At 35.9% G+C, this 18,114-nt stretch overlaps 1 protein-coding gene across 3 annotated transcripts in view; it reads left to right on the top strand.

Annotated features, from left to right (window-relative positions):
• Positions 1–18,114, top strand: part of sif (still life) — a 727,300-nt gene that overhangs the window by 44,930 nt on the left and 664,256 nt on the right. The gene's annotated exons all lie outside the window — the stretch shown is intronic.

An 18,114-nucleotide genomic window follows, 5' to 3' on the forward strand; every position in this document is an offset into this window, starting at 1 on the left:
CCCTAAAGGTCCTTTTCCCTCCGGCCTCCCAACTAACACTCTATATGCATTTCTGGATTCGCCCATACATGCTACATGCCCTGCCCATCCCAAACGTCTGGATTTAATGTTCCTAATTATGTCAGGTGAAGAATACAATGCGTGCAGTTCTGTGTTGTGTAACTTTCTCCATTCTCCTGTAACGTCATCCCCCTTAGCCCCAAATATTTTCCTAAGAACCTTATTCTCAAACACCCTTAACCTATGTTCCTCTCTCAAAGTGAGAGTCCAAGTTTAACAACCATAAAGAACAATCGGTAATATAACTGTTTTATAAATTCTAACTTTCAGATTTTTTGACAGCAGACTGGATGATAAAAGCTTTTCAACCGAATAATAACAGGCATTTCCCATATTTATTCTGTGTTTAATTTCCTCCCGAGTATCATTTATATTTGTTACTATTGCTCCAAGATATTTGAACTTCTCCACCTCTTCAAAAGATAAATTTCCAATCCTTATATTTCCATTTCGTACAATATTCTAGTGACGAGACATAATCATATACTTAGTCTTTTCGGGATTTACTTCCAAACCTATCTCTTTACTTGCTTCCAGTAAAATTCCGATATTTTCCCTAATCGTTTGTGGATTTTCTCCTAACATATTCACGTCATCCGCATAGACAAGCAGCTGATGTATCCCATTCAATTCCAAACCCTCTCTGTTATCCTGAACTTTCCTAATGGCATACTCTAGAGCAAAGTTAAAAAGTAAAGGTGATAGTGCATCTCCTTGCTTTAGCCCACAGTGAATTGGAAAATCATCTGACAGAAACTGACCTCTACGAACTCTGCTGTACGTTTCACTGAGACACATTTTAATTAATCGAACTAGTTTCTTGGGAATACCAAATTCAATAAGAATATCTTATAAAAGTTCTCTCTTAACCGAGTCATATGCCGTTTTGAAATCTATGAATAACTGATGTACTGTACCCTTATACTCCCATTTTTTCTCCATTATCTGTCGAACACAAAATATCTGGTCAGTAATAGCGATATATTGATATTGCAATATATTGCAGACCTAATTTCGATAAACGATATATATTGCAAATTATATACCGGTATATCGAAACGATTAACGATATATCGCTATTCCGTTAGCAAATTAATAGATTTTAATGCAGTTACATTTCCAGGTGTACATTTATTACAATAAACTTACTTACATTTTAATAGCTTATTCCTTATTAGCATTGACATTAACGTAACAGTCAAAAGATTAAATGTAAAATTGAAACCATAAACATTACATATTCAATACCATATGAAGAGTTTGCAGGAAAAACGATGAATGTCACAGTTTTGTTAAGGTTGATGTCATTATCTAATTCAATGGATTACTGCGAAATTTAATGTTGTTCTTATGAAAAATGATAAAAAGGAGAATTATCACCACGAATACAGTAATCCTTTCCTTTATTTTCTATAGAAACAGCACTACATCTTGCAGTTATAGACTCAATTAGATCATTATGTAATCCTTAATAGAAATGTGACATTCATCGTTTTTCCCGCAAGCTCTTCATATTATTAATTATTATTATTATTATTATTATTGCTATTATTATTATTATTATTATTATTTAGTTCTTAATCTAAATCAAAATTATGGTGGAGGTGAGCTTAAATGATACAATGGGAAAGTGTTAAGTGAACTCTATATGGGTCAGTATTTGATACTGAAACATTGATTCACTCATAGTGTTCTGCCCAAGGGCAGATATTTCACTGCAAACCCAGTATTCTCCAGTCTTTCCTACTTTCTGCCTTCCTCTTTGTCTCCGCATATGATCCATATATGTTATTGTCGTCTTTCATCTGATATCTTCTTCTGCCCCAAACTCTTCTCCCGTTCACCATTGCTTCTAGTGCACCCTCCTACTATTAATTTTAGCCCTCCAAGTAGATGTTGAACAGGGTAGGTGATAAAGGGCATCCTTGTCTTACTTTTCTCCCTATTTCACTTGCTTCTAACATTAAAATTCTTCTCCTTTGACTCGTTGTTTCATTTATAGGTTACTGAAAAGCCTTCTTTCTTTCCAATCCACGCCAATTTTCTTTAGGATTCCCATCAGTTTATTCCAATCCACCATTCAATTATTCTAATTTTATATAGGATTCAATCCAGGATACAAATATAATGTAGTAGATAAACCTCCTGTCTGTCTCATGTTCGCATACGTTGAATTTTGAATTTGGTATTGCATATTAAACAGTTTGAATTCGAATTCCAGCCCAGCCAATCAGAGAAAGGCATTGATTGGATTGGATATTTCAAATTTGCACAGTTATGTAACTGCTTACTTCCATTAACGCCAACTCTCAGGGAATTATCAGAGTTAACTAATGTGGATTTTATTGTTCATAATAATTCCACAAAAACAAATACAGAAAAAAACCGATAAATTTATGAGATTTATTATACGATATATTGAATCAAAATTTCGATATCAATATATCGATATATCGAAACGAAAATATCGGTATTTCGTAAAAACCGATATATCGTTCCCATCTCTAGTGACAAGGATTCATTGTTGGAGCCTACGACGTACTACATATGAAGACCACACGGAAAGAATGGGTTATGTGTAATGATGGAGGAAATAAATTAAATACCGATATACTGATATTGCAATATATTGCAAACCTAATTTCGATAATCGATATTTATTGCAGGAAATATACCGATATATTGAACGATTATCGACATATCGCCATTCCAAATCGCAAATTGCATTTTCAGGCCTACATTTACTGTATTACAATAAAATTACTTAAATTTTAATATTCCTTTCTACCATTGAAATTAACATCGTAACAGTCAAAAGCATAAATGTAAAATTGTAACAATAAATAATGCATTTTCTATACCATATGATGGTCATTTGGTAGAGAAATATATAAAATAGCTAATGTACAGTATGAAAGAAAAATACTGTATATATTTCAAACAATTTGCAACACTTGTATAATTTTTATCTGTTGTGTATGTCACGCGTAGCCTAACATTATTATATAAACACGATTTCTACAATATAAAGGCTGTGTTAGCGATGTGGCTTGATGTGTTGCTGGCTGCTCAAGCTGGGAAATAGTGTGGTGATACTAGTTAGCCATCCTAGGACCTGACTTGTAGCTTAGGCGCTTACCACTAGTATTCACATAAGTCATGTCTGACGGTGCTAACACCCTCTTTTTCCATTTATGATGAAAGACTGTCCGAACGATGCACAGTGTGTAATTTCAAGCATCTAGCCGGCCAAAAATAGTGATGGCGGAAATAAATTAAATACCGATATATTGATATTGCAGTATATTGCAAACCTAATTTCGATAAACGATAAATATCGTAGAAAATATATCGATATATCGAACGATTACCGATATATCGATCGTCCAGTTCAAAAGGGCGACAACTAAAAAATTGCCATTTTTTAGTTATTTATACTACTGAAAGCCCCTTTCGGAGCTCTTTCAGATTCAATATTGAGATAAGTCATATTTACAACCAAAAAGAAAAAAAAAACGAAATAAACTGCTTTAGAAGTAATTGTAACTATCGACTTTATTAATTCATTATTACTACATTTCGAAATCTATTAATAATGAACTGGAAGATTGTGATATACTCGTCCTGAATACTGACTCATTTCTAATTGTCGTGGTTATGAACGAGAAATCTGTCCCTTTTTAGGTGATTTATTTGAAACATTCAACTAAAGATATCTCAAAACTTGTTTTTTGAGTTGCAGCACTTTTGAACCAGACGATCGATATCGCTATTCTGTAAGCAAATTGCATTTTCAGGCTACATTTGCTGTATTATAATAAAATTACTTAAATTTTAATATTCCTTTTTACCATTGAAATTAACATCATAAGTCAAAATCATAAATGTAAAATTGTAACAATAAACAATACATTTTGAATACCATATGATGCAGGTCCTAACCTAAATAAATAAATAAATAAATAAATAAATAAATAAATAAATAAATAATAAAAGATATAATAAGAAAACAGAAGACAGCACTAGGTTGTACATAGAAATCATAGATGTAAACAAATGCCACATCGGTATTAAATCCTTGTTTCTGTTTCCATTTCAGAATATAGAAATAAAAGTTCTGATACCCGTTTTGAGGCCAGACGGTTCCTTTTTTTTATTATCCAATTTAATAAACCCTATTTCATCCTGAGGTATATTAGGGCTATAGTTGGCATCAAAATACATATTTTATAAGCAATAACCAATAATAAAATTATAATACAAAATTGTTGGTCAAGGTTACAATTCTCATGAATTATGTACAAGAACGCACCTTAATGAAAGAATGGATCGTTTCATAAAGCCTCAAGGCATGTCTCTATATTTATATCTAATGGTTATAGGAAGAAATATATATATATATATAATAGTTATTAAACATGTTATTTTAGAAGCAATAAATAGCTATACTAAGAGATGGCTTAAAATTTACGAATTAAATACATTATTTAGTAACAACAATTGGAAATAATCAGGTATTACAAGAAATGGCTCAAAATTAGAAATCAAATGCCTAATTAAAATAAAAATTAAAACCAAGAGTACAATATTATAGTATGCAAAATTGAAAACTTAGTTTCATTATAGTTGATTAGAACTAATACGATTTTTTTCCCGGAATAATTTAACATTTTACAGTTTCACGAATATTCTATTCAAGAACGACATGACATACTTATATGATTTAGAGTCGGTAAGTATATTGGTTAACGGTTTGGTAAATGTATAATTCAAAGTGTTCAGTAACAACTCAAGCTCGAATCTTTCACGGCAAAAGACTGGACAATCGTATAATACATGTTTGACATCTTGGGATTCCTCCCCACAAATGCAAGTTGCATCGTCTTTAATATGGAATCTATTTAATTATTCCCCGAATTTTCCATGCGCAATCAAAAACTGTGTCAGTACGAAATTTGGTGTTATTACTTTACATTTATTACGATGATAGACCGTTGGAAAATATAGCTCTTTTGTAAGAATTCCCTTATCACTATTGACCCATCTTTCGTTCCAGTCTTTCATATAATGTTCTTTGGATATTTTTTGATATAGGATATCGGACATAAATTGTACGACAGTGGCACATCAGAGTTGGCTGCCATCTTTGCCAATTCATCGGCTCTCTCATTTCCAACTATCCCAGTATGCCCTCTGACCCAAGTTATACAAATATGGACGGCACTTTTCATTACTAAAGTTCTTATCTCCGAGGCTATAATGTTAGTGTTATATTTATCATTAATTGATATTACTGCTGACTGCGAGTCATTGTGAACGCAAGCGCTGTAACCAGACTGACTGCACCATTTGATTTCTTCCCTCAAAGCTAATAGTTCTACCTGAAACACTGAGCACTCTGAGGAGAGTCTGAAGATGGCTGAGGTGTGTTCGCTGTCGTTCCTGTAGGCAACAAAGGCACAGCCTACTTTGGCATTTTGATTCGACAGTTTATCCAAACGCGATCCAGCTGTATAGATCAAAAGACGGTTCCCTTTCAGAGTGGGAGTTGCTCTCCTGCCTTGGAGAACATTAATAACAATATTAAAACAGTAGTAGATAAACCTCCCGTCTGTCTCACGTTCTCACACGCTGAATTTTGAATTTGGTGCTGCATATTAAACAGTTTTAATTCGAATTCCAGTCCAGGCAGTTAGAACAAGTATTGAGTAAGGTTGCACAATTAGGGTATGTAACTGTTCACCTTCATTAGCTCCATCTTTCGGGAATTTTGTATGTATGTATTTATTAACACTACAATTGGGTATACACCCGGTGGCAGTGATATATAATATACAATAATTACAATTACATGAAATAAAGTAAAATAAAACTAAATGAAATAAAATAAAATAAACGTAAATCTATAAATAGTAGATGCAATAAACCTAGGACTATAATTAAAAACTATTCTATAATAACGCCTACGATAAGCAAAAGTAAATCTAACTTATAAGTACTTCTATTTCACCAACTATTACAAATTTAAATAATTACATATCACCTTAATTAATTATATACCAACTTAATTACATATCATCTTAATTAATTACATATCACCTTAATTTCTTTGCACATATCATCTTCATTAATTATATATCAACTTAATTATTTTACATATCAACTCAATAATTACATATCAACTTAATTAATTACATATCAATTCAATTAAGTACATGACACAACTTAAATAATTACACTGCACCTCCAATTACATTTTCAGTCTAATCTTCTTAACCTTTCCTAAAATGTATTGATTTTAAGAGGACCACCCTGAAAGATTGCCGCAGGTAAGCTGTTCCAGTCTACTATTGTGCGGTTAACACAAGAAAATTTTGCCACGTCTACATTTAAACTTCCTAATATGATCCGCCCTTCCTAAGTATGATGGTGTTGCTAATCTAGCATTGATATCGGTCCATGCTTTGTGCCCCATTTGTGCCTTAAACAATGCGGTGAGTCTGGTTTTTCGTCGCATTGATTTGAGAAGTTCCCACCCTCACCATGTCCCTTCCCCATTTTGACATATTTTGCTGCCTTGCGTTGGACCTTTCTATTGAATCGATTTGGTTTTGTCTGTACGGATCCCAACCTACTGCTCCATATTCCATAATTGGGCGAACAAGGGTTTTGTACGCTAATTCTTTTGACTTTCTGTTAGATTTCTTTAGAATACGCATAGAGAAATGTAGTGCTTTCCAGGCTTTCCTTGTGGTATTCGTGACTTGTTCCTCCCAACCCAGTTTGTTACTTAAATATATACCTAGATATTTACAAGTGTTCACTTGTGGCACCGATGTACCATTCAGCTGATATCCGAGACAAATTTCTTTATGCGTTCTACAGAAGGATATTGACTTACTTTTACTGACATTGATTTTCATTTTATTTATCAGAGTTGTCTAGTATGGATTTTGTTGTTGTTGATAATGATAATTCGACAAGAAAAATCGATAAATTTATGAGAAAACCGATATATTATACGATATATTGAATCAAAATTTCGATATCAATATATTGCTATATCGAAACGAAAATATCGGTGTTTCGTGAAAACCATCTCTAGTTATGTGAAATTTTTCCGAAAATGAGATGATAGGTACCAACATATTATAGTTCATTAGACAACCTTTCAGGGGAATAAACTACTTTTGTGAAAACAGGTGTAGTCACAGAGTAATTTCTATACAAATGTGAGTTATACAATGAAAGAATGGGCAAAGTCCTCCGCTTGTGGATTTCTGAGCTTTGGTAATGTTGCTTTCTTTTGGTCAAGCAATGAGATATTAGAGGTGCGTTGTTGTTCTTATGTTAATTAATTTTAAACACTTGTTTTAATATTTTTAACGCGAAAAAAGGCAGTAGTATTTGTATGCTATTGCCTGTGGCTCACTTCCTGAGCGGGGCGAGATGCAGAGGGAGAGAGTGGGCGGTCCTGGGTACAGCATGTGCCTACTACCCTACGTTCAACACATCGGCCTTCTCAGGATTTCTTTCGTCAGCTATGGAGCAAGATCAGCCTTGGACAAGAGAATGTATAGACTGTCCCCTCACAAAACAAATTATGTTCTTCTCATCAATTCCTGTAACTAAACACTAATACCAGTGGTAGACTATAGTCTACTTGAGATTATCGACCTAATCGCGATTACGGTTGTCACGTGTACACATCCGTAAACTCTTTCCTCTATGGCAGTGTTTCTCAAACGTTTTCCACCGCGAAACCCCTTTTAACCTAAAGTGTAAAGGCGAAATCCTTGTAATATTTTATTAGTATTTAATAGTTAACAGACAAGTGAAAGATAGTAACTCAATAGTTGTTCAGTGGTACGAATGTATTTGCTTTTTAAGCCTGCAATCTGGTTTTACGGCGGAAAGTTGTAGTCTCATTTCTACTGTACTTCTGCATTTTGTCTTTTCGGTATTTTGTTTTAGTCAAGAGGACTTAGATCTAAGCCCTCTTGGTTTCAGTGAACACATACGCAGAGAATCCAGTGATGAAAGTGATAAGTATTATGGGTATTTTCCGTTTTAGATGTTCATCAAACATATTGTCATTAGGCATATTATTGGAATATTATTATTATTATTATTATTATTATTATTATTATTATTATTATTATTATTATTATTATCACCATCATCATCATTATCGGTGGTTTCATGATATTATTGAGTCATATTTTCGTAATATTTATATATTTTATGGTAACCACTAACGGTAAGTTTAAAATAGCCACCGGAGCAGCTCAGTTGGCTAAGGCGCTTGCCTATCGATCCAGGGTTGCGCTTGGGCACGGGTTCGATTCCCGCTTGGGCTGATTACCTAGTTGGATTTCCTCCCGAAGTTTTCCCCAACCATAAAGCGAATGTCATGTAATGTTTGGCGAATCCCTGACCTCATCTCGCCAAATACCATTTCGCTATCATCAATCCCATCGATGCAAAATAACGTAGTAGTTGATACAATGTTGTTAAATAACGAAGTAAAAACATAAGGAATAAAATTTAAAATCATATAGGGATCACGGAACCCCGGAACATACTTTGAGAAATGCTGCTCTATGGTAATTCAGCAGTTGTCCAAACTGAACGAAGAGTGGCCTAGTGTGTACATACATTTTCGGAAATCGCCATCAGAGATAATAGCGATAGGGGTAACCACGATTACAGTACCCAGTATTTTAAAGAGTAAAAACACCTGCAATGGCATAGGATAATGTTTTCAGAACATGTAATATGCTGCCGTGCCACACGCTGCAACTGCCGTGCCGGTCCGAGCAGACCTAAGAGGCGTGGTTATAAGCACTAGGGAACTCTCGGTTCAGGACGTGAGACACGGGCAGTAGGAGGAAATGAAAGCATTTATGCAATATTTTCATTTCATGGTATGTCAATAGTTATTGGTATTGTATTCTGATTGTTTTATCACTGATTGTGTAATTCACAAGTACAGCCTTAGGCTTATTGTGCAATCTTATATTGGTATGATTTTGAAGTTTTTAGGACCGCTCTTCAAGCACGTAATTCACTGATTGGTGACATTTTATCGATTCGGTTACGGCATCAATTTCAGACGAAGTCCGCGTGAACAGCAGCGCCCCTCGTTCTTCCCTGTTAATATGTCGCCTTCTAGATAGATGGCATTTGTTCGAAATTCACTTGTTTATGTTCTGCTGCATCCTCTAACCCGATGTTCTCTCCATCGTAGATACCGCGACTCATCAACGTAGCACTTATCCCAGAGAGCTACACTACCCTATCTGCCGTAGTCTATTTGCCTACAGGAAAATCCCGGTACCACGTCTGTAGACTTGGTCACCCTGAAACTATTAAGATGGTATATGAATTGAAGCTAGTGAAGGTGAAATGAGTCCGAGGTCTAGCGCCGAAAGTTACCCAACAATTCTGCTTCAAGTGGTTGAACGAAAACCTGGGGGAAAGAAACCAACCAGGTAACTTATCCAATCGGGATTTGAACCCGGGACCGCTCGTTTCACAGTCAGACAAGCTAAACATTACTCCACAACGGTAAACATTGAGAGAGTAGGCCTACGTTAGTTTTAATCGTACTGCAAAGCTTCAGTGTGAAAATGTACAGGGAAATAATTTTATTTTTACTAACATTTTTAATATTAACCTGGCTATACCTTTGGATTAATGATTGAGACCCGGAAACACAGTTTGTTACCCCCTTCCACGACTGGAGTTCGATTATACTGGCCTAAAATACAAACAAATTACTTTACTAGGTACAGGAGGGAAGAAAAGTAGTTCATCCATTTACGTAAAGTAGGAAATATCGCGATTTTGAGTGTGATAAATTTCATTAGGTTTTATTTAATCAAAATACAGTAGAGTATTAACAATAAGGGCCGTATTCATATACATTTTTAGCGCCGGTTTCCGATGGATGATCAGCGTTTTTCGTATTCATAAACCAGTGTTAGCGATAGGATATGATTTGAATTCTGTAGAAGTAACCAGTGAATAGCCGGGGCTAGCTTAGTACGCTCGTAGCGCGTGCTGCGAAATGTCTATGAATAGCACCCTAAATGTTTTTACTCACGAACTGAGTTATCCATGCGAACGTATTCATTATGCAGTGTATATTATACTGTGTACAGCACATTAGCATACAATATAGAGAATGAAGTTAAATTGAAAAATAATCATAATATGGATTTTTAAACACATTTTTGAAAAAGGTGGCCGTTCATTTCGATACAGGCTTCAGTTCTTTTGTGCCTATTATCGCACTATAGACTATTGCATTTAATTCCAATTACCAGTTTCGTCCTTCATACTTAGTAGCCTAACTCATGTTGAAATAATTCTGTACCTACTCTATAAAAGAGTACCTTACGTACCGTAAATTCAATCTTCACTTCTGTCCGACCCGCACAAATAAAATTACTCAGACATGCTGTCTACTGTCCGTCCAAGTGGTTATGTCGCAGGATCGTAGAAAGGGGGGGATCAAGTGATAGTTAATTACTTAACGAGGCCCTTTTATTTAAGTTATTTTAAACAGTTGCATAATATTACGTAGACATCCAATTAATTCCTAACAGAAATTAATGTTTTCAGAAAAGAGCTAAGAAAGCCCAGCCACTAATCTTTACAGTGGAGCGAGCAGAAGCAGGTGGGGGGGAAATCGGGATGCGACGTAGGCAAACGGACGACAATACCTGTGCGAAAATATGATTCAATATTGGAAGTTTTCGTCACTGGAGAACGCAAACATATTTCTGAAACGTATTATAATCACTAACTCAGTACTGCGGTCTTGGTTCTGTGTGGAGGACAGTTGGAAATTCGTTAGTAGAAGGGGTGGGAGTGAAGTACATTTAAAAACTCAGGTACAATAAAAGTTGAAGTAAAAATAAAATGATGTCCCTGTAGTTGTTCTCTTAACGAATTTATTCTGTTGGCAGTGTTGTTTTATGAGAACACACTTTATCACGTCGTCGATCAAATGTCGAAGACAAGAGCTGAACAGTGTCACATGCTGCGTTTTGTGTGTGAAGTGTTCATCACAGATTGGAGATTTAAACTGCTAAATGGGATTCTAGCGCATCTACCAGCTCCTTTACTTATGTTCAATTGAATCGATTGTTCCTCTTTGTCTGCAGGCCCTGTCTAGTCCCCCTGTGTAGTAGTCTACGTATTTATAGTCGAAGCAGCGATGCGGTAAGATTTATTTATTTATTTATTTATTTATTTATTTATTTATTTATCTATTTATTTATTCTGGTGTAGTTAAGGCCATCAGGCCACAACACCAGGAATACAAATACAATAATACATCGTAGCGATGAAATATTGAAACACCAGTTCACAGAAATTTGCAAGCAGAATTTTTTTATTTGTGAGATTTCTGGATTCATATTGAATTTGATATTCCCAAGAAACTAGTTCGATTAATTAAAATGTGTCTCAGTGAAACGTACAGCAGAGTCCGTATAGGTCAGTTTCTATCTGATGCTTTTCCAATTCACTGCGGGCTAAAGCAGGGAGATGCACTATCACCTTTACTTTTTAACTTCGCTCTAGAATATGCCATTAGGAAAGTTCAGGATAACAGGCAGGGTTTGGAATTGACCGGGTTACATCAGCTTCTTGTCTATGCGGATGACGTGAAAATGTAAGGAGAAAATCCACAAACGATTAGGGAAAACAGGGGAATTTTACTTGATGCAAGTAAAGAGATAGGTTTGGAAATAAATCCTGAAAATACAAAGTATATGATTATGTCTCGTGACCAGAATATTGTAGGAAATGGAAATATAAAATTTGCGAATTTATCCTTTGAAGAGGTGGAGAAATTCAAATACCTGGGAGCAACAGTAACAAATATAAATGATACTAGGGAGAAAATTAAACACAGAATAAATATGGGAAACCCTGTTATTATTCGGTTGAGAACTTTTATCATTCCGTCTTACTTACTTACTTACTGGCTTTTAAGAAACCCGGAGGTTCATTGCCGCCCTCATTTAAGCCCGCCATTGGTCCCTATCCTGAGCAAGATTAATCCAGTCTCTACCATCATATCCCATCTCCCTCAAATCCATTTTAATATTATTTTCCCACTTACGTCTCGGCCTCCCCAAAGGTCTCTTTCCCTCCGGCCTCCCAACTAACACTCTATATGAATTTCTGGATTCGCCCATACGTGCTACATGTCCTGCCCATCTCAAACTTCTGGATTTTATGTTCCTAATTATGTCAGGTGAAGAATACAGTGCGTGCAGCTCTGCGTTGTGTAACTTTCTCCATTCTCCTGTAACTTCATCCCTCTTAGCCCCAAATATTTTCCTAAGAACCTTATTCTCAAACACCCTTAATCTCTGTTCCTTTCTCAAGGTGAGAGTCCAAGTTTCACTACCATACAGAACAACCGGTAATATAACTGTTTTATAAATTCTAACTTTCAGACATTTTGACAGAAGACTAGATGACAAAAGCATCTGAACCGAATAATAACAGGCATTCCCCATATTTATTCTGCGTTTAATTTCCTCCCGAGTGTCATTTATATTTGTTACTGTTGCTCCAAGATATTTGAATGTTTTCACCTCTTCGAATGATAAATCTCCAATTTTTATGGTTCCATTTCGTACAATATTCTGGTCACGAGAAATAATCATATACTTAGTCTTTTTGGGATTTACTTCCAACCCTAACGCTTTACTTGCTTCAACTAGAATTTCCGTGTTCTCCCTAATCGTTTGTGGAATTTCTCATAACATATTCACGTCATCCGCATAGACAAGAAGCTGATGTAACACATTCAACTCCAAACCCTGTCTATTATCCTGAACTTTCCTAATGGCATATTCTAGAGCGAAGTTAAAAAGTAAAGGTGATAGTGCATTTCCCTGCTTTAGCCAGCAGTGGATTGGAATTGCATTTTGATGTGGCAAAGTTGACTAATCTAACTCCATTGTCATTACTACTTAGGCGTAGGCTCTCTTTTCCAATTGTTGGTTTAAAAATATCCTCCCGTCCTACTTTAGCATTGAAATCCCCCAATAAAACTCTCATGTGATATCTAGGTAACTGATCAAAAGTGTGTTCCAATTCCTCACAGAAGCTATCCATTATATGGTCGTCTTTGTCTTCTGTAGGGGCGTGAGCATTTATAACTACGATATCACATCATCTACCCTTCAGTACTAAATACGATAACCTCTCACTGATAAATTCGACCTTTTTTACTGCTGATTTTATACTTTTATGTACAAAGAATCCTGCTCCTAATTGGTGATTATCATTTCCTTCCCCATAATACAGTAAGTAATCGCCTATTTGTGATATGCCATTCCCATCTAACCTAACCTCTTGTTCTTCCACGAAGTCTATTCTATATCTAGCTAGTTCTTTTGCTACTAATGTTACCCCTCCTCTTCTATAAAGACTAGTTACGTTCCATGTACCAAATCTTATAACCTTTTTCCTTTGCTGTGGTCGTGCCAGAGAATCAGTCCCATTCCGAGGCTTACTGTTAGGTTTCGTAACAAGCTGTTTTTTACGGTGAAGGGTTGTTAGCCCTTTGCCCAATCCCCAAGCTGGAGGACCACCCCTTATCGGCTGTCCACGACTGCTTATTCAATATATTCGCAGGTACCTTCCATATCAGTAGGCCGTCTCCTCTATCAGCAACCATGATAGGACGCGCCATGCCGTGGTGATAGGGACTATCATCCAGTCTGCTGTCAAAAAATCTGAAAGTTAGAATTTATAAAACAGTTATATTACCGGTTGCTCTTTATGGTTGTGAAACTTGGACTCTCACCTTGAGAAAGGAACAGAGATTAAGGGTGTTTGAGAATAAGGTTCTTAGAAAAATATTTGGGGCTAAGAGGGATGAAGTTACAGGAGAATGGAGAAAGTTACACAACACAGAGCTGCACGCATTTTATTCCTCACCTGACATAATTAGGAACATTAAATCCAGACGTTTGAGAAGGGCAGGGCCTGTAGCACGTATGGGCGAATCCAGAAATGCATATAGAGTGTTAGTTGGGAGGCCGGAGGGAAAAAGACCTTTTGGGAGGCCGAGACGTAGATGGGAAGATAATATTAAAATGGATTTAAGGGAGGTGGCATATGACGATAGAGACTGGATTGATCTTGCTCAGGATAGGGACCAATGGCGGGCTTAAATGAGGGCGGCAATGAACCCCCGTGTTCCTTAAAAGCCAGTAAGTAAGTAAGTAAATATGAGATTTCTGGCTCTCACAGTGATTGGGTGGTGATGAAATTGTTCGGGATTGTAATACAGTGGAAGCTCTTAAGTTCGACAGAAAACAAGTTCGACATTCTATAGTTCGACTTCTTACGTAGTTAATCGGAATAAATTACTTCAGATTTTGGCAGATGATCAAGTACCTCAACAGATTATACAAAATATTACAACATATATAAAACAACTGTCACAGCAATTCGAAGCAAGAATAGACTTTCACAATGGCGACCCATTTAAAGTGGACTACGACAAGGCTGTGGTCTTTCACCACTTCTGTTCATTATTATAGAAACAGAATCGTTCAGGATTGGCGACAGACTCGCCATGGATTTATTCGCTTTACTTTTCGCTGATAATCCAGTTCTCATAGCATCAACTGATGATGGTTTACAATATTCAGTACACAATTTAAATATGGTCAGTGAAAAATATAACATGGAAATTAATATTGAAAAAACGAAAATCATGTCATTTTGTGGGAAATTCCCTGTACTAAGTAAAATCTGTTAGAATAATAAAATAATAAGTTAGAAAGAGTAAATACTTTCACTTACCTTGGCTATACACTATCACCTTGTGATGAAGTAGATATTGCTGAAAAACTATGTAAATGTAATAAAACAATGGGGATCATTAATAAAATCATAAAACCTTCACTAGTACAAATACACACAAGAATAGGCTTGTATAAAACCTTAGCACAGCCAGTATTAAGCTATGATAGTGAAGTGTGGACTGTGAAGAATAAATATGTCAGTAGAATAACAGCAAGTGAGATGAGGTTCATGAGAGCAACAGCTGGATATACTCGTTGAGATCATACAAAAATGAGGACATAATGCAAGAACTTCAAATAGAAGCCATTATACAGTTCATCAGCAAATATCAACTTCAGTGGAAGGGTCATCTCGAAAGAATGGATCGATGCAGAATTCCAAAAGCACTGTTTCATTACCACCCGCATGGGAAAAGATCTCTGAGTCGTCCGAAGAAGAGATGGATTGAAAATTCTAGTTGGAAACCTTAACAGGCCACTCGGCCTAATACTTGTTAGGAGGACGACGACATAGAAGAATTAGACACGCCCCTATAGGGGCACTAAGAAATGGGTTTGCCATTTGAATGGGAATTGGTTCTGTGTCTTGAAGTGATACTTTTGTTAAAGGAAACAGAATATTTTTATTGATTAGGATATTCATATTTAATGACTAATTTTAAATTAATGAACTCTTCTGTTTCTATTTGAGAATTGTGCCGTTTGTGAGACGGAACTGTCGAAACCCACTGTGGTACTAGAAGCGCATACACATGGATGGGCAACTCGTGCTCCCAGAATGCTAAAAAAATGAAAGAGAGAAAGACAGACGGAGGCAGCCGCAGCAGTTACAAGTTGTATGTAGTTTCACTGCAAAAGCCACGGTGAACTCTGGCGGCTCATGCAGGTGATCGTGATATCTATTCCATGATTTGAATTTGAGAATGACGCATGGTACAGTAATTATAGTAATTTTAGACATAATGTATCTAAACACGTAACAAAATTATATTATTTTCTAGCTTTGTAAATTAGTTTAGTACTGGAAACACAAACTAAATACAACCTTTTCAAAATATAACAAATATAGCTGCAACACTTATTTATTATTACAATATTTGATAATATTTCTTATTATATGTATTATTTGAAACGTAGACCGATAGAATTTACAAGTCTTTATACATTAAAGAGTATTCCTCTGTTCTCAGAAAGGTAATAGTCTGTATTCGCAAACAACAACATATTCAAGGAAGTATTTTTTACATGTCACAGCAGATGAAATAAGCTTACTTCTCAGCTCTTTCTGTATTTTGAGAGCTTTTACCTTTTTTCTTGTACTAAACTCTGCCCCAAGCACATACAGAATTGAAAGCTAAGAGTATAGATGGAAATTCTGACTTAGGCAACATTACGAACATTTCGATTCTTGATTTCGCTGGAATCAGACTGGCGTATTGTTCTGTAGATTTATCTATTCAAGCTATACATTTTCAGGATTTTCTATCGGCTGTAAGCCAAAAGGATTTCAGAAAAATCTCGATTCCTTGTCAATTGCCACTGTTTCTCCAAACTTACCAGTGAATTCTGCTGTAGGTTTTGAAGTAGGGTCTTATATTTGATAAGAAGATTTTGTTATCACTCTTCAAAATACTTCATAGTCAAAGAGAAAGTGAAGTTGTCTATGTTCTACATGATACTGCCATATTTCAAATTTATCCATAAATGTTCTTAGCTAGTCGATTATATGTCTTGCAATTCTGTAACTCGCACGCACAACGTGCTAACGATATTTGAAATCAGTCTCACCTTGTTGATATCTCATTTTTACCTTTAGCTGTTCTAAAGCAGATGCAGACAGTATTTCTTTACTAAAACCTTCACTGTATATTTGTAATATAAAAGTCATGCGTAAGAAAGTGTAATAGAACATAATACAAGCTTTACCTCTCTTCCTAATAAAAAAAATTCTCTTTCGACTCTTAATTAAATGGTCTGGGAATTATAATGTTTTTCACTTAAAACGAGCCGCCACTTACTGCAGACGCGTTCGAACTTGTGTCTTGAAAGAACCGCACACAGACAGTACAGCTAGTACAGAGTCCGTTCTATTTTATTTTATTTATTTATTTATTTTTTTTTTGCATTGAGATTGTGTTGACACTTTGAAAGCACGAGTTGCTCACCCATGCGCATACTGTCCAAATTTCACGAGATGATCTTTGCGAGGGGAGTGTAGTTCTTGCGGGGTAAGAGGAGAGAGTAAGCCAGTAACTCGGCGTCCTTGATGGAGCAGGTGGATGGGGTGATGTCATTGGCCGACTGTGACAAACAAATTTCAGTCAATGGCCGGTCTGTTTCGTGTTGGGGGTAAGTTATAAAAGTGGGGGAAAAACTCACATTCCTTGCTCGGATCTTTTCGTGAAATGCGGACAGTACTCAAGTCTTGGAGCGGCAGGAAATGCAAGTACAGTACTGTATTCGTTGATGGATAACCAATAAGAATTTGTGTTCCTTTCATCTGCCACACCCACTACCCGTATTGGGCTGAACTTTCAATTCTGTTCGGTCGAACTTAGGAGAGTCCACTGCACTATATAGAAATTTATTTTCCCCAGCGTTTCAGAACTTCTTAAAGGATAGATACTCGGAGTAGGCCTACTGCAATTTGATATGCAGGTGCGTACCTCCCAGTTTCGTACAAGCAGAATTTAGCTGTTATTGCGGATAGTCAGGCTTGAGGATGTCCTACTTGCGTACGAAAGTGAAGAAATACAATTCTCAATTTTCCTTCACACTTCGTCCTGGCTTAGGACTGGCAGATTTTAAAATTCTAGCGTACTTAAAAATTGTGAACTGTAGTTTTTGGTAATAAAAATTGTCTGGCTGAACTGTCTGCTGCAACATTTAAAAGTCCCGAATAAGAAGAATTGAGCGTACAAATTTAAAATCTGCTTTCTCTTAGAATTTGCAAAGAGTAACATTCTATCTTCAGCATCAACTGATTCTTCGGCCAGACCACGTTGCCTTTGATGAATCCTATGAAGTTGAGATTTTTACCGAAGAAAAACAGGTATTTCAGTAGGCCTAACCTATTCGTATCCGAATTTTATCAACAGTAATCTCACTAGAGGTTTTGATTTATCTAGAGAAAATCAAAGCTCGAGTGGGATTTAATTGGTTACTACACGATTAGAAGAAAGTATATAAAGATTAGAAGAAATAA

The sequence above is a fragment of the Periplaneta americana genome, chromosome 16 (genome assembly GCF_040183065.1).
Source record: "Periplaneta americana isolate PAMFEO1 chromosome 16, P.americana_PAMFEO1_priV1, whole genome shotgun sequence".
NCBI classification, from domain to species: domain Eukaryota; kingdom Metazoa; phylum Arthropoda; class Insecta; order Blattodea; family Blattidae; genus Periplaneta; species Periplaneta americana.